Here is a 13,209-nt window from a genome sequence, read left to right as displayed (position 1 = left end):
CTCCCTGGTCTCTCTCTGCGTTGTGACGACGCGGCTCAAGCGTAGAAATCGTACCGCGTGCGCATGCGCATATCCGATGCTTACCCGCTTTTCTTTCTCCTACCGTTCGTTCGCTCACTTGCTTTTCCGTGATTTCCATGCTGTGCCCCTCGGACTTTTCATATGTCATGAATGTTTTTCCGCGAACATGAACATTATATACCTGTTTACTGCGGTTAGTGACATCGGAAACTGCTTTTACATCAACGGAAGATAACCTAACCTCTTGTATATTAATTAGTTTTTTTTTTCAAAAAAATATTTCTATAATTTTCTTTTTTATAGAATATATGGTAAAGTATTTTTTATTACTTTTATGTTTTTATTAATTTATTAATTGACCCTTTATGGTGATATTCTATACTTATTCCTATGTAGATATGATAATTTTTTCTATACATTTTTTGACATGATTTTTTAGTGATGTGATGATATATCTATGTATATTTAATTATACATTGTAAAGCAGTATTATTTTTGTATTATTCTATGTATAATCAAGATAAGATTACAATCATTGGATGTATTTTGATATTAATGAAGTCAAAGTGTATGGTGAAAGTTCCTATATTGAAGTATAGATATATATATATAGGTATATTATAGTCATTGCAGTACATTTCGTAATAAAAAAAAAAAAAATGTTTGCTAAATAATACATAATACAGAAGAACCCACATAAATCGGATTCCCGTTTACTTTAGATATTTTTAATATCCCCGGATAATCAGAATAACGTCCTCTTAATCTTTAAAAATGTTGAGGGAAAAAAGCTAAATTAACACCTATAAATATAATTAAAAAGTAATAAGATAAAAAATAATTACTGGTGAATGATCATTAATCCAAATGATAATTATGCTTTAAAATAAATAAATAAAGTAAAAAAAAAATAATAAATACATCCCCCCCCAGCACCGAAACTTTCCTAAAGATTTATTTGAAATGTTCGGAATATTTAATTGCAATGTTTAGTGAAAATTGTGTAAAGATTTAAATGTCCCGATTAAATAAATGTTTAGTGTAAAATTTTGTGAAACTTTCCTGAACATTTAAATGAAATTTTCAGGAAAGTTTCGCGCTAAACATTTATTCAAGTGGGACATTTAAATCTTTATACAATTTTCACTAAACATTGCAATTAAATATTCCGAACACTTCAAATAAATCTTTAGGAAAGTTTCGGTGCTATATGGTGGCATTTTATATCAAAGTGATAATTATATGAAATGCAAATTATACTAAATGAACATTATGTAAAATCAAATTTATAACTATAATAATAATTAAAATAAATATTATAAAATAATTATTTATTAATAATGTTATTGTATGTGTACAATAATAATAATTATATTAAATTAAAAATATACTTCGCGTTGTCTCAATCAAATGATCGCATTTATCGATTAAATTTTTTTCTGTGACAAATCGTTTGTATATAAAATTTCAGTTTTTAAAGAATATAACTAGTCATCATTTTATTATCAATAAAAAAAAATTTAATGAAGGGTTTTTAAACTCACTTGTAAACTCTTTAAATATATGTATGTACTTCTAAAAAATCTACCATAAAGCTGAAAATATGAATAAAGCATTTTAAGTTGCATAATACACTACAAGTAATTTTATGAAAATCATAAAAACAGTAATTAATTAGTAAAAAAAAAGTAGGAGAAGAATTTAAAACTGTTTTATCCATTAATATGATTTTCATTTTGTTCTTTTCTATTGTAAAGTCAAATAACAGAGATAATGTTGGAGAAGTGTAATTCAATTTGTAGAACGAGGAGAAGGGTAAGCGATCCGTTAAACGAGACAGCAGATAAAGTAATCGACGTTACGTTAATTAGACTATTAAATTTCAATAAGTATTCAGGATTCGATCACCTGCAATATATACATACAATTAATAAATAATATAACATATGCTATAATTTACGATATAATATGGTCATAAAGATTTTAACACATATAAAATTACTTTATTATTATTATTATTATTATTATTATTATTATTATATTTTATTTATTATATGAATTTAATATTGTTTCATTAAACATAAAGTGAAACAATAGCATTCCGAGAACTAAATTCCATTTATTATTCATTTACCTGAATGCACATGAAAGCAGAGTATTTAAATTTTATCACGTACCTTATTGGAAATTCTAAAATGTTGCATGTGATTAATAATTAATTGATTAATTTAATGAATAAAGTGCATGGATTATATTCTATAATTTATGTACTTTATTTTTGCAATTGAAATATAACTATATATATACTCTAAATTCGAATAAATAAAACTTAGTAAGGTAGGGATTAGTAAAAATTTTAACTAATTTGAATTAGTGACTAACTTTTTGCTTTTGAATTAGTTAAATTTTACTAATTTAAAAGCAAAAAAAGAGTCACTAATTCAAATTAGTTAAAATTTTTACCAATTCAAATTCAGAGAGAAAAAGTATAGACTTATAGAGAGGATCGAGGAAAAGGTTCTTAAAAAGAGCGAAGTTTTTGAGAAGAACACGTTCAGTTAATGCATTAACCGAACGTTAAAGGCCCTACTGGATATTCCTTTAAGGATTCCTTACATTCTATACATAGGATCCTTTAGAAAAAACTTACTGGTTCTTCTTATGATAAATATAACGTTTTTAAATGTTATATACTGAAAAAGAAATTTATTTGATTAAAATACTTTATTACTTGAATATTATCAAATACACATTTACTTAAACCAAATAATTTTTATTAGAATTAAATAAATTGTATTTTAACCAATAATTTCTGCACAAAGAAAAATGGAAAAACGAATAAAGTAAATTTTACTACTTTAAAAGTAAAACTGGAACTATTCGCAGTTTTTGCGCATTTCTGTCAATTTTTACTCCAAAAATAGTAAAATTTACTATTTCCGGAATAATTTTTACTATTTTAGGAGTAAATTTTACTATTTCTGAAGTAAAAATTGCCTGGAATTCGCAGAAACTGCGGACAGTTCCGATTTTACTTTTAAAGTATATAGTAAAACTTACTTTATTCATTTTTCCATTTTTCTTCGTGCAGAAATTATTGGTTCAAATAAAATTTTTTTAATTCTAATAAAAATTATTTGGGTCAAGTAAATATTTATTTGATAATAGCCAAGTAATCGAGTATTTGAATCAAATAAATTTTTTTCAGTGTAGACTCTTAGAAGTCGGACTATAACTTTATACCATAAAGACTGAAATTGAGGGTCCCGATCAAATAACTCGACCAACGCTTGGACGAACGCTCTAATGGTAGTCGGGTAGCAGTGAGTCGCCCACAGGCTATTACTGCTACTTGACTGGTAATAGAGCGTTCGCCCGAGCGTCGGTCGAGTTATTTGATCAGGACCCTCAATTATATATTTCCAATCTTGAAAAGTGGGAATGCTTGCATTTCATTTGGCTTTAAGTTTTCAATTAATCCGCAATGAAATGCAATCATTCACACTTATTGAGATTGAAACTATATAATTTTAATCTTTCTGTTATAAGGTTATATAATCCGATTTTTAATAGTGATACAGAATCCTATAGACAATTAACAAACATATTCGATATTATTATATCCTTTATATATAAAGAATATAATAATATCGAATATGTTTGTTTTAGTAGGATTACGTAGTTTACGTAATCTATTCTATAGAATCCTACGTAGGTAATCATTAAAGGCGTCTCTTACATTTTTTATATATGTGGCATCTATAAAGGATCCTATATACTATCCTATGAAGGATCCTATGCATAGGATACCTGTAAGGAATCCTTAAAGGAATTTGCAGTAGGGGGACGAGGTGAAGAACCTTCAAACCATTATTGAGGAGGCGAGCGCTAAACATCAGGAAGCCTGCATAGTGCACTATAGGTGCAGCTTGAGAAACCACGAGATGCGAAACGAAAGGAGAGAGAGAAAGTCTTCAAACCAGAGCAATAAAGGGTTCAGCCGTGAAGACTAGGAAACGCGAAAGGAGCCCTAGTAGACCAGAGGCAATAGATGGTAACTGAAGAAGCACCTTCTGAAATAAGGGATGTCAAGGAAACGAAGACACCGAAGTCACAATAGAAAGCGTCAAGAGAATCAGCGATGGTGATTAGATTCGCCGAACGCTAACGTTCTGAACAAACTTCATAGTACGCTAAATCAAAACATCAACAAAAGAGTGTGGTAGAAGCGAGACTTTAACAAAATCGAAAACGATTCTGAGAAAGGTGCTTTCACTGCGAAGATCGCAAAAGTGGTTGAAGAAGGTGTAGTACTTGAGATCCACGATTTATAAGTTTTATTACCTAGGAAAAATATGTCTACACGAAGAAAAATATTAAGCCTTTCTAGTAGAAAACTACCCTATACTTATTTTGCACTCACTTTGCCGTCAATTTTGGGTACCACCGAGAACTGTATTTGCATGCCTCCTTGCTATATTTTAAGACGGAACCATGCAAATAAAGTGTTTAGTTGTATCAAAAACTGACGACAAAGCGAGTGCGAAATAAGTATAGGTAGTGTTCTGCTGGAAATGGACATTGAGCCAATGCTAAACAACATAAAACGTGGCGCCACCTACTTGACTAATTTTTTCTGCGGATCAAAATGATCCTGCTAGCTGGATCATTTTGAGCCCGGGTTTTTACTGTGTAGAACCCAACAGTCGAGGGATGAAGCACACAGATTTACGTTTACATCATCTGGCGTAAAGTATAGAGAAAGCTTAAACTAAACCACTTCAACAGTTATAGCGAATTCGATTTACTGCTTTTCATTGCTGCGAGTAGAATCATTCAGTTTTACATAATATGTAAACCAATATAAACTAAATGAATATATATATATATATATGCTTCTGCGCAAAACAATGCTGTGCTTTAAAGTAGTAATCAAATTCGTTATTACGCCCAACGACGGGTAGTACGAAAATGAACACAATTGAGCTTCCGGACGAAAAAAATTCCAAATTTCTACAGGGCGAAAAAAAACACTTCTGAATTCTTCGGTGCGAATAAAAGCCTTGTTCATTTCTCTGGGACAAAAACTAACACTCCTTACTGATTTTCACATTAATTATATGACACAAAGTTAGTCAAAATATGAAATATTTAATATAATTATGTTATTTTTTGGTATCTGACGAATTTAAAAAGAATTTTCGATATAAAAATCGAACGGTATTAAAGAAATTAATATATACATTTTTGTATTTGCCTCTACTAACCTATTTTTTAAGTATAAAACTAAACATTTATTTTATTGATGCACTTTTTATTTTGAAAGAAGAAATTCAAATTTTGACTAGCTTTTGTCATTTAAATGAAGTGAATGAGACAGGTGTGTTTTTGTTCGCACCAACAATTTTTAGAATATTAGTTTTAAACCTTATCATGTTAAAAGTATTTTTTTCGCGCAGACAATTTTAAGAATTTCAGTTTTCGTTTTGATCATTTTAAAAGTGTTAGTTTTCACCCGCAAGTACCAAAAGTGTTAGTTTTCATAAAATCAAAAATTTGCAGTGTTAGTCTTCGATTCACCCGTCGAATATATGTTGTCCTTCCGGTTTGATGGCATTTTGAAAAGTACAGTGATACTTCAATAATTTTATTAGTTCATGGTGTATGGCGTACATATACATTAGTTACACCACCCCTACAGCGCCGAAACTTTACTAAAGATTTGTTTGAAATGTTCGGAATATTTAATTGCAATGTTTAGTGAAAATTGTGTAAAGATTTAAATGTCCCACTTAAATAAATGTTCAGGAAAGTTTCACACTAAACATTTATTTAATCGGGATATTTAAATCTTTTACATAATTTTCACTAAACTTTGCAATTAAATATTCCGAACATTTCAAATAAATCTTTAGGAAAGTTTCGGTGCTTTGGGGGCATACGCCACGAACAGATAAAATTATTATAGAAATACTTATCGAGACATTTTAAAGTGCCGTCAAACCGGAATAGGACAGCATGGGACGCATGATTATGTTCTAAAAATCATTAGTCATAATTTACATTTTATCGAATTTTATTTGTCCTAATTAGCTTTGAGCCGAATTTTTATTTGTTCGAAATAGCATTTTTATTTGTCAGAATTTTTATTTGCTCGAATTTTCATTTAACATAATAGGCATTTTAAAGAATTTTATTGGGTAGAATTTCATTGAACAGAATTTTCATTCAGATGAATTTTCATTTGATCGAATTATTATTTGATATAATTTCCATATAATCGATTTTTCATACTACAGAATTTTTACTTAACCGACAAATCATTTAATAGAATTTCTAATTGATAGAATTTTCATTTGTCCGAATTTTCAACTGGCCGAACAAATAATCGACAGAAAGATTTCAGCGCGATTTTTAAAATCAACCAATCACAATTTTGTGAATAATTTTTGATTGGTTGATTATAAAAATTGTGCCGAAATCTTTCTGTCGATTGTTTGTTCGGCCATTTGAAAATTCTATCAATTAGAAATTCTATTAAATGATTTGTCGGTTAAGTAAAAATTCTGTAGTATGAAAAATCGATTATATGGAAATTATATCAAATAATAATTCGATCAAATGAAAATTCATCTGAATGAAAATTCTGTTCAATGAAATTCTACCCAATAAAATTCTTTAAAATGCCGATTATGTTAAATGAAAATTCGAGCAAATAAAAATTCGAAGAAATAAAAATTATGTGAAGTGAATTTTCGGTTATATAAAAATTCTGTAATATAGAAAATCGCTTTGATGTAAATTATGCCAAATGCTATTTCGAACAAATAAAAATTCGGCTTAAAGCTAATTAGGACAAATAAAATTCGATAAAGTGTAAATTATGACTAATGATTTTTAGAACATAATCATGCGTCCCGACAGCATATATATGCAGTTGGGTTTACTTAAATTCGAGTTTGCGAAAAAAAAAAGTAAACGTAGTATACTTTATTTTTTTTAATCAAGTACACACGTTGTCATCATAAAGAAGAAGAAGAAGAAGAAAAACTGGAGAAGTATTTTCCTTGACGATTTTGTTTATACGAATGTTCTGCGTAAACCCGAATTTAAGTAAATAACTGCGTTTAAGCGGCTTAGGTCAAGCTTTTTTTACTTTACGCCAGACGGTTTAAACGCGCTCACAGTATATAGTTGCACAGAAAATGAAAAGGCATTAAAATAAGCTGCAACGCTTATTATTTTAATTTAATTTTGCTTATTTTAATACCAAAATGGATTAAAATAAGCAAAATTGGATTAAAATAATAAGCGTTGCAGCTTATTTTAATACCTTTTAATTTTCTGTGTGTATAGTCATTAATCAAGAAGAAGTGGATAGGTTGAAGAAATTGGAACGTATAAAAATAAGCTTTATGTCTTGTTCAATCAGGAAGAGTGTGTTATTGGTGCCTGAAATATGGCTTCATACGAAAAGATTGTAAAGCGGAGGACCCAGATCTACCTGAATTCGTTTCAAGTGCAAAGAAACTGATCATAAGTTCGCAGATTGTAAGAAATATTAGTACAGAAGAGTCACAAAAGACCTCACCAGCAAAGTACAGTAGAACCCACAAACTTCGGATATTTTTTATGTTCGTCTGAAATCCGATATTTACTATGTAAAGCCCGACTGTAGTTCCGAAGGTGAATCAATGGGGTTTAAGGGTACAGTATCACACAGAGTAGATTAGTGGATTAGCGGATCATACGTTGATCAATCAGAACACAGTCTCTTGCGGTAAGTGATGTTTTCCGCTAGAGACTTAATTTTTATTGGCTGAAATATATTCTGCTAATCTACTAATTTGCTTCTTGTATCCTTAGTGAGTCGAAGCCAACAAGGGCAGCATATAAATTCCCTGGTTTCTAACTGCTCTCGGAGCTGTAATTACCCTCCAAGGGTTAAAGCAAATTTTTTACATGATACGAAAAAAATACCCAAGTAGCACGGAAAATTGGTTGAACGTCACGGTGATATCAAGTAGGAATATTCCTGTGACATTCAGACGATATCATAATGTCCGCTTTACGGGGACATTCCACGGTGATATTTTTGTGACATTCGTATGATATTGAGGGAATATTCCCGCTTGATATCACCTTGACATTCAAGCAATATTCCGTGCGCTACTTGGGTAGTTTAAGGAAGGGAGAATTATTAATAAAGAAGGAAATGGGTAAAAGTAAAATAAGACTTAAGAGTTATATTTACAATGAAAGAAGGAGTTATTAGAGTTATACAGAATTTTAGTATTTAGGTACAGAAGGTATTAGTTATCAAGAAGATTAGACTTAAATTTATATAAACGGATTGATAGGATATGTATGATGATAATGCATAAAGATATATTGGATAAGTCATGGACATAACGAATAATTTATTGGACTAAAAGAATCAATAAGTATGAAAGAAATATTTAACGGATTACATCGAATATATCAGAATTGAATAAATACTATATACTAACTTTTTCTTTGTTTCGAGTCGAATTTAAAAATTCAATATTGGATTTGTTAATTAGAGAAAAAATATATTTGTCCTAAAGCTAATGAATACATATATTTGTTATACAAATAAATTTAATAAACAGTTATTTAGCTCCGAAACAAACATATCTTAATTTAATTCGAATACATTTGTATATTTATTGGTATACGAATAAAAATTTTCTCTGCTGGTGTATGAGACTTTTAATAATTAAATTAATAATAATAAATTATATATATACAGTTAAAGCGGATAGATCAGATAACGGAAATAGAATAATTGAAACGCTTTAAAATTGTGCATCAAAACGGATAGAAAATTCCTGTATATCTGCTTGAATGCGAGGATACAATTATGAATATAATAAGATATAAAAAAAATCATTTTTCCAGTCAAATATTTTTTTATAAATGAATAAATTATTATTCCTTATATAAAACCTTTTTACCTTTAACTAGTGCGTTACCTAATTGAATTAAAGGCTCTACATTGTCCTCAATATAACCAATATTTATACTCCAGCAATGTCTATAAATTCCGGTCGATAGGCATTGAAAGCTGTTTAAGTAATCCATTGGAAACAAGTTAATCAGAACGAGAGTAAAAAAGATATAAATATAAATATCTATATTTTTTGATATTGAAATCATTTTCTCTGAAAGTAATGATTTTATAAGAAAAAATAATAATCTTTGGCTTTTTTTTATAATATAGGAAAGAGATCTATTTTATATATTAGTTTTATACAAAATAAGAAATTTCCTATAAATATTTTCTAAAGGTATACAAATTTTGAAATAAACATTTTAGTTGCTGTAGCAAAATTTTGTTAGCTGGGTAATTAATTTTTTTCCATTTTGAGTTAATATTTCAAAGATTGCCTTAATATTGCCTGAAACTTTATTGTACAATTTGTTTAAAGAATTAAATATTTCATTAAATGCGGTGAAATTTTAATATATAAATTTAAAATATACGTTATACGAATTTGTCACTTTAAAAGTAATAAATAGCATCATATGTATATAGTTAGAGTTTTTTGAGATTGTTGAGTGTCCTTAAAAAATTTTAACGAAAGCTAAAACCAAGTCTCTTGAATGATCTGTGAAATATATGCGTCATCCCACTCTTCTCTCTCTCTCTCTCTCTCTCTCTTTGGCACCGTCTCCTCTGACACTCAACACAGATTCGCACAATCTAAAAATTCTTCAAGAATATTTGAAATTCGATATAAAACTTGGTTTGAAAAATATTTCTCCAAAAAAAAATTCTCAATGATAAATTCTATTCAATGCAAAACGTATTTAAATTTTGAAAAGAATTTATCGTTTTCAGATTTTAAATGCATTTTTATATTATATATATATATATAGTCTGTGAATACCATTAATATTATATAAAACGACTCAACAGTCGCAAAAAATATTCAATAAATTAACAGTACTTTAAACATGAAAGGTTAACGTGATAAGCATGGAAAAAAAATGAAGAAAAAAAATGTTAGAAATAAGTCAAGTTGACATGATTTTCTTTTAGTATGCGGAAACATTAAAAAGTTTATTGACGGGAAAAAATAAAATGTTATATATATATATATATATAACTAATTCTTAAGTCGAGCTATTAATCCTTTGATTTTATAGATTTTTTTTATTATCGAGAAAAAATTATTATTATTATATTATAAATTAATAATTAATTAAAATTAATAATAATTATTATTATAAATTAAAGAATACACTGGGACTCCAATTTAGTGGTTTTCGAAAAAAAAAATTTGTCCACTAAAATGGGTTTCTAGTGTGTAATCTTGGTTCTTATTTAAAAATATAATCTATACAATTTGTTATTAGTTTTATAATTGTAAATTTTTATTTCTTTATATTTATGTATTTAATTATTGTACTTATTATTATTATTTCAATAGTATAATATTTTTATATATTGGTACAGAATACAGTTTCTTTTGGTGAAAATTTTGTAAGAAAAAATATAAACGGATGTGGTTTACTTCCGCCTTCTTTCGTAAATTCTTATTTAGTTTTTTTTTTTTTTATTTTTATTTTCAAAATACGGATAAAAATTCTTCTGTTATAAAATATTTATCTACAACATCACGTGTTCTTTATTGTTTTGTAAAATAAAAACAAGAATATAAAAAATTAATAATAATAATAAATGAATACTAATAATAATAAATAAATAAAAATTATTAATAATAATAATTTAAATAAAAGAAAATTGTTTATATTTAATTTCTAATATACTGATCCGGTTTTCCAGGGTGGCTCGCGCTGTAAAATACGATGAAAGTTTGATCAAGTGGAAAATTGTCGATGTTCCGTGAAACTGAACGATCCCCGATCCTTCTTGTACGAGGCTTCAGAGAGAAATGAAGCTCCAAGCCAACTTTAGCAAATATGTTTCAATAACAAAGTCGAAGGTTTGTTCTAGACTTGTATAGAGAACGAAGTGACGCATGCGTTTCAACTTACTTCATCAAACACTGCTTGGTACGGATTTTTTTTTTTTAAAACCATTTCACTTTTTTATAATAAGCTTTAAACGAATTAATTGCACAATGTGCAGTGTTAGACGTTTTTTTTTTTTAAAGAAAATATATAATATCCTTTATTCTCTCTTTCACTCTCATCCCAATCACTTCAAAGTTCAAACGACAGATTATATAGAGATTTTAAAAGAGAGATTTTTCTATTCATTCAAGCAGCTGGTGTAAGCATTTTTTTTTTTTACACTTTTTGACAAATCTTTAAAACTAGTTTTTTTTATATAGATATTTTTATTCTTGCAAATTTTAAACTGCCAAAAATATGTTATGGAAAATTATTATTTTTTTTTAGAAAAAAATGTTTATTTTTAATTTTTTTTACAAGAAAATTGCTGGTATATTTGAATTTTGGTTTTCTTTATAAACATAATTTCCTGCAAATTTTAAACTGCCAAAATATATTAATGAAAAAAAAATTTTTTTTACCTAATTTTTTTTTAATTTTTAAGAAGAAATCTAATAATTTGTTTATTTTTCTGGTATTTGGTTTGCATAGCTGATAATATTTAATTTTTGTTTTTTAAAAACAAAAAAAAATACAAATTTTGCTTGGCGCAAACGAAACTTTTATTTGAACCAAATTAAATTTATTTGAAACAAGTAAAATTTTTATTTGAATCAAATTCAATTTATTTGAAACAAGTAAAATTATTATTTGAACCAAATTAAATTTATTTGAAACAAGTAAAATTTTTATTTGAATCAAATTCAATTTATTTGAAACAAGTAAAATTTTTATTTGAACCAAATTAAATTTATTCGAAAGAAATATTCATTTATGAGGCAAATATATATTTTTTTTTTCTCTGAATGTAATAATTATTTGAAAGTCGTAAAAGTTTTAAATATCCATAAAAAAAATACCAATAGAATATTACGTCAATGTCAGATTATTTAAATTTTATTTTATTTAATTTATTAACAGTTGTCAGTTTAAAGAAATGGAAAAACTATATTTTATTGATTTTATTGTATATTGTAATTTTTTTTTTTTTATTTGAAAAGTCGAAATAAATTTTGAATCATCATTTTTTATGACGTATACGCAAAAAAACATGCTTAAAGTGCATAAATTTGTTTGTTAGAATTTCATTTGAAATAGAAAAATGAATATGAGGGACATTAATGAATCATACAAGCATGAGAAAAGTGGCGATAAATGCTGCGATGATCAAAATTGATGGCTTCAATCAACGTGGAAGGTATAACATGATAGTATGTAAATTTAATGAAGTTGAATTTAATTGATTGATTTTCAATGATGAAGAGCTCTCTCTCCCCTCTCTCTGATTTATCATTAAAAGCTCGAATTGTAGCAACTGGTTTTCAAATTACGGAAAATGAAGTAGTTTTACAAAAAGCTCGTTTGATTTCTGTGAAACGTATCATGTAGACATTGAATTGAATTTTAATACAATTCTCTCTCTCTCTCTTTTCTCTCTCTTTTCTCTCAGTACGAGTTTTACTGAAGCGTAAATTCGTGCAATCAAAACTGTTTTTTTTTCACCATATTTTCTCCACTAACGTCAAAAAAAAAATCTCTTTAAAAAAAAATCGAAAATTTTGAAAAAGAAAAAAAAATTATGTTATGTTTCGTTACAAAAATAATTGCTAGAAAATTATTGTAAATAAATAAAATACATATTTTTTACTCTTTAAAATATTAGAAGCCACCATGTAAGTTAAAAAGGTAGTAATCAGGCTTTTAAAGTTTTTCTCGTAAAAAAAATAGACCGTATATATGTAGTCTGATAGCATATACATGGGAAGAAAAACGTTGATCGATCAAAGAAAAAAAAAAAAAGGAATTGAATAGAAAGGAAAAAAAAGAACGACTCTTGGAAAAACTTGAAAATGAAGTTCTATTCAGTGTGTCAAAAATTCAAAAGTTTTGATAGGAAAAGACTTGTTAAAATTTTCGAGTCGACGTTTTATGGGCTACAAATTAAAATTTTTCATGAAAAATGATACTCGAAAATGCAAGTAATTAATTAATTAAAAATTACACTAGACTTTTCGCTAAAATCAAGATTTACAATATAAGTAAAGTAAATATTGAAACTATCAAGAGTTGCAAGCACTCGATCTT

General features: G+C 27.4%; 1 long non-coding RNA gene across 1 annotated transcript; it reads left to right on the top strand.

Moving 5' to 3' along the window:
• Positions 1 to 105: 105 nt before the first annotated feature.
• Positions 106 to 13,209, top strand: LOC127290923 (uncharacterized). The gene is made up of 3 exons (XR_007844512.1): positions 106 to 332; positions 10,835 to 11,064; positions 12,206 to 13,209. It is a non-coding gene; the product is annotated as an uncharacterized LOC127290923 (long non-coding RNA).

The sequence above is a fragment of the Leptopilina boulardi genome, unplaced genomic scaffold (genome assembly GCF_019393585.1).
Source record: "Leptopilina boulardi isolate dan_hultmark-lab unplaced genomic scaffold, ZJU_Lbou_2.1 LbouV2_95, whole genome shotgun sequence".
Lineage (NCBI taxonomy): Eukaryota > Metazoa > Arthropoda > Insecta > Hymenoptera > Figitidae > Leptopilina > Leptopilina boulardi.
The sequence above is the reverse complement of the archived record's forward strand: the minus strand, read 5'-3'. Positions and strand labels throughout refer to the sequence as shown.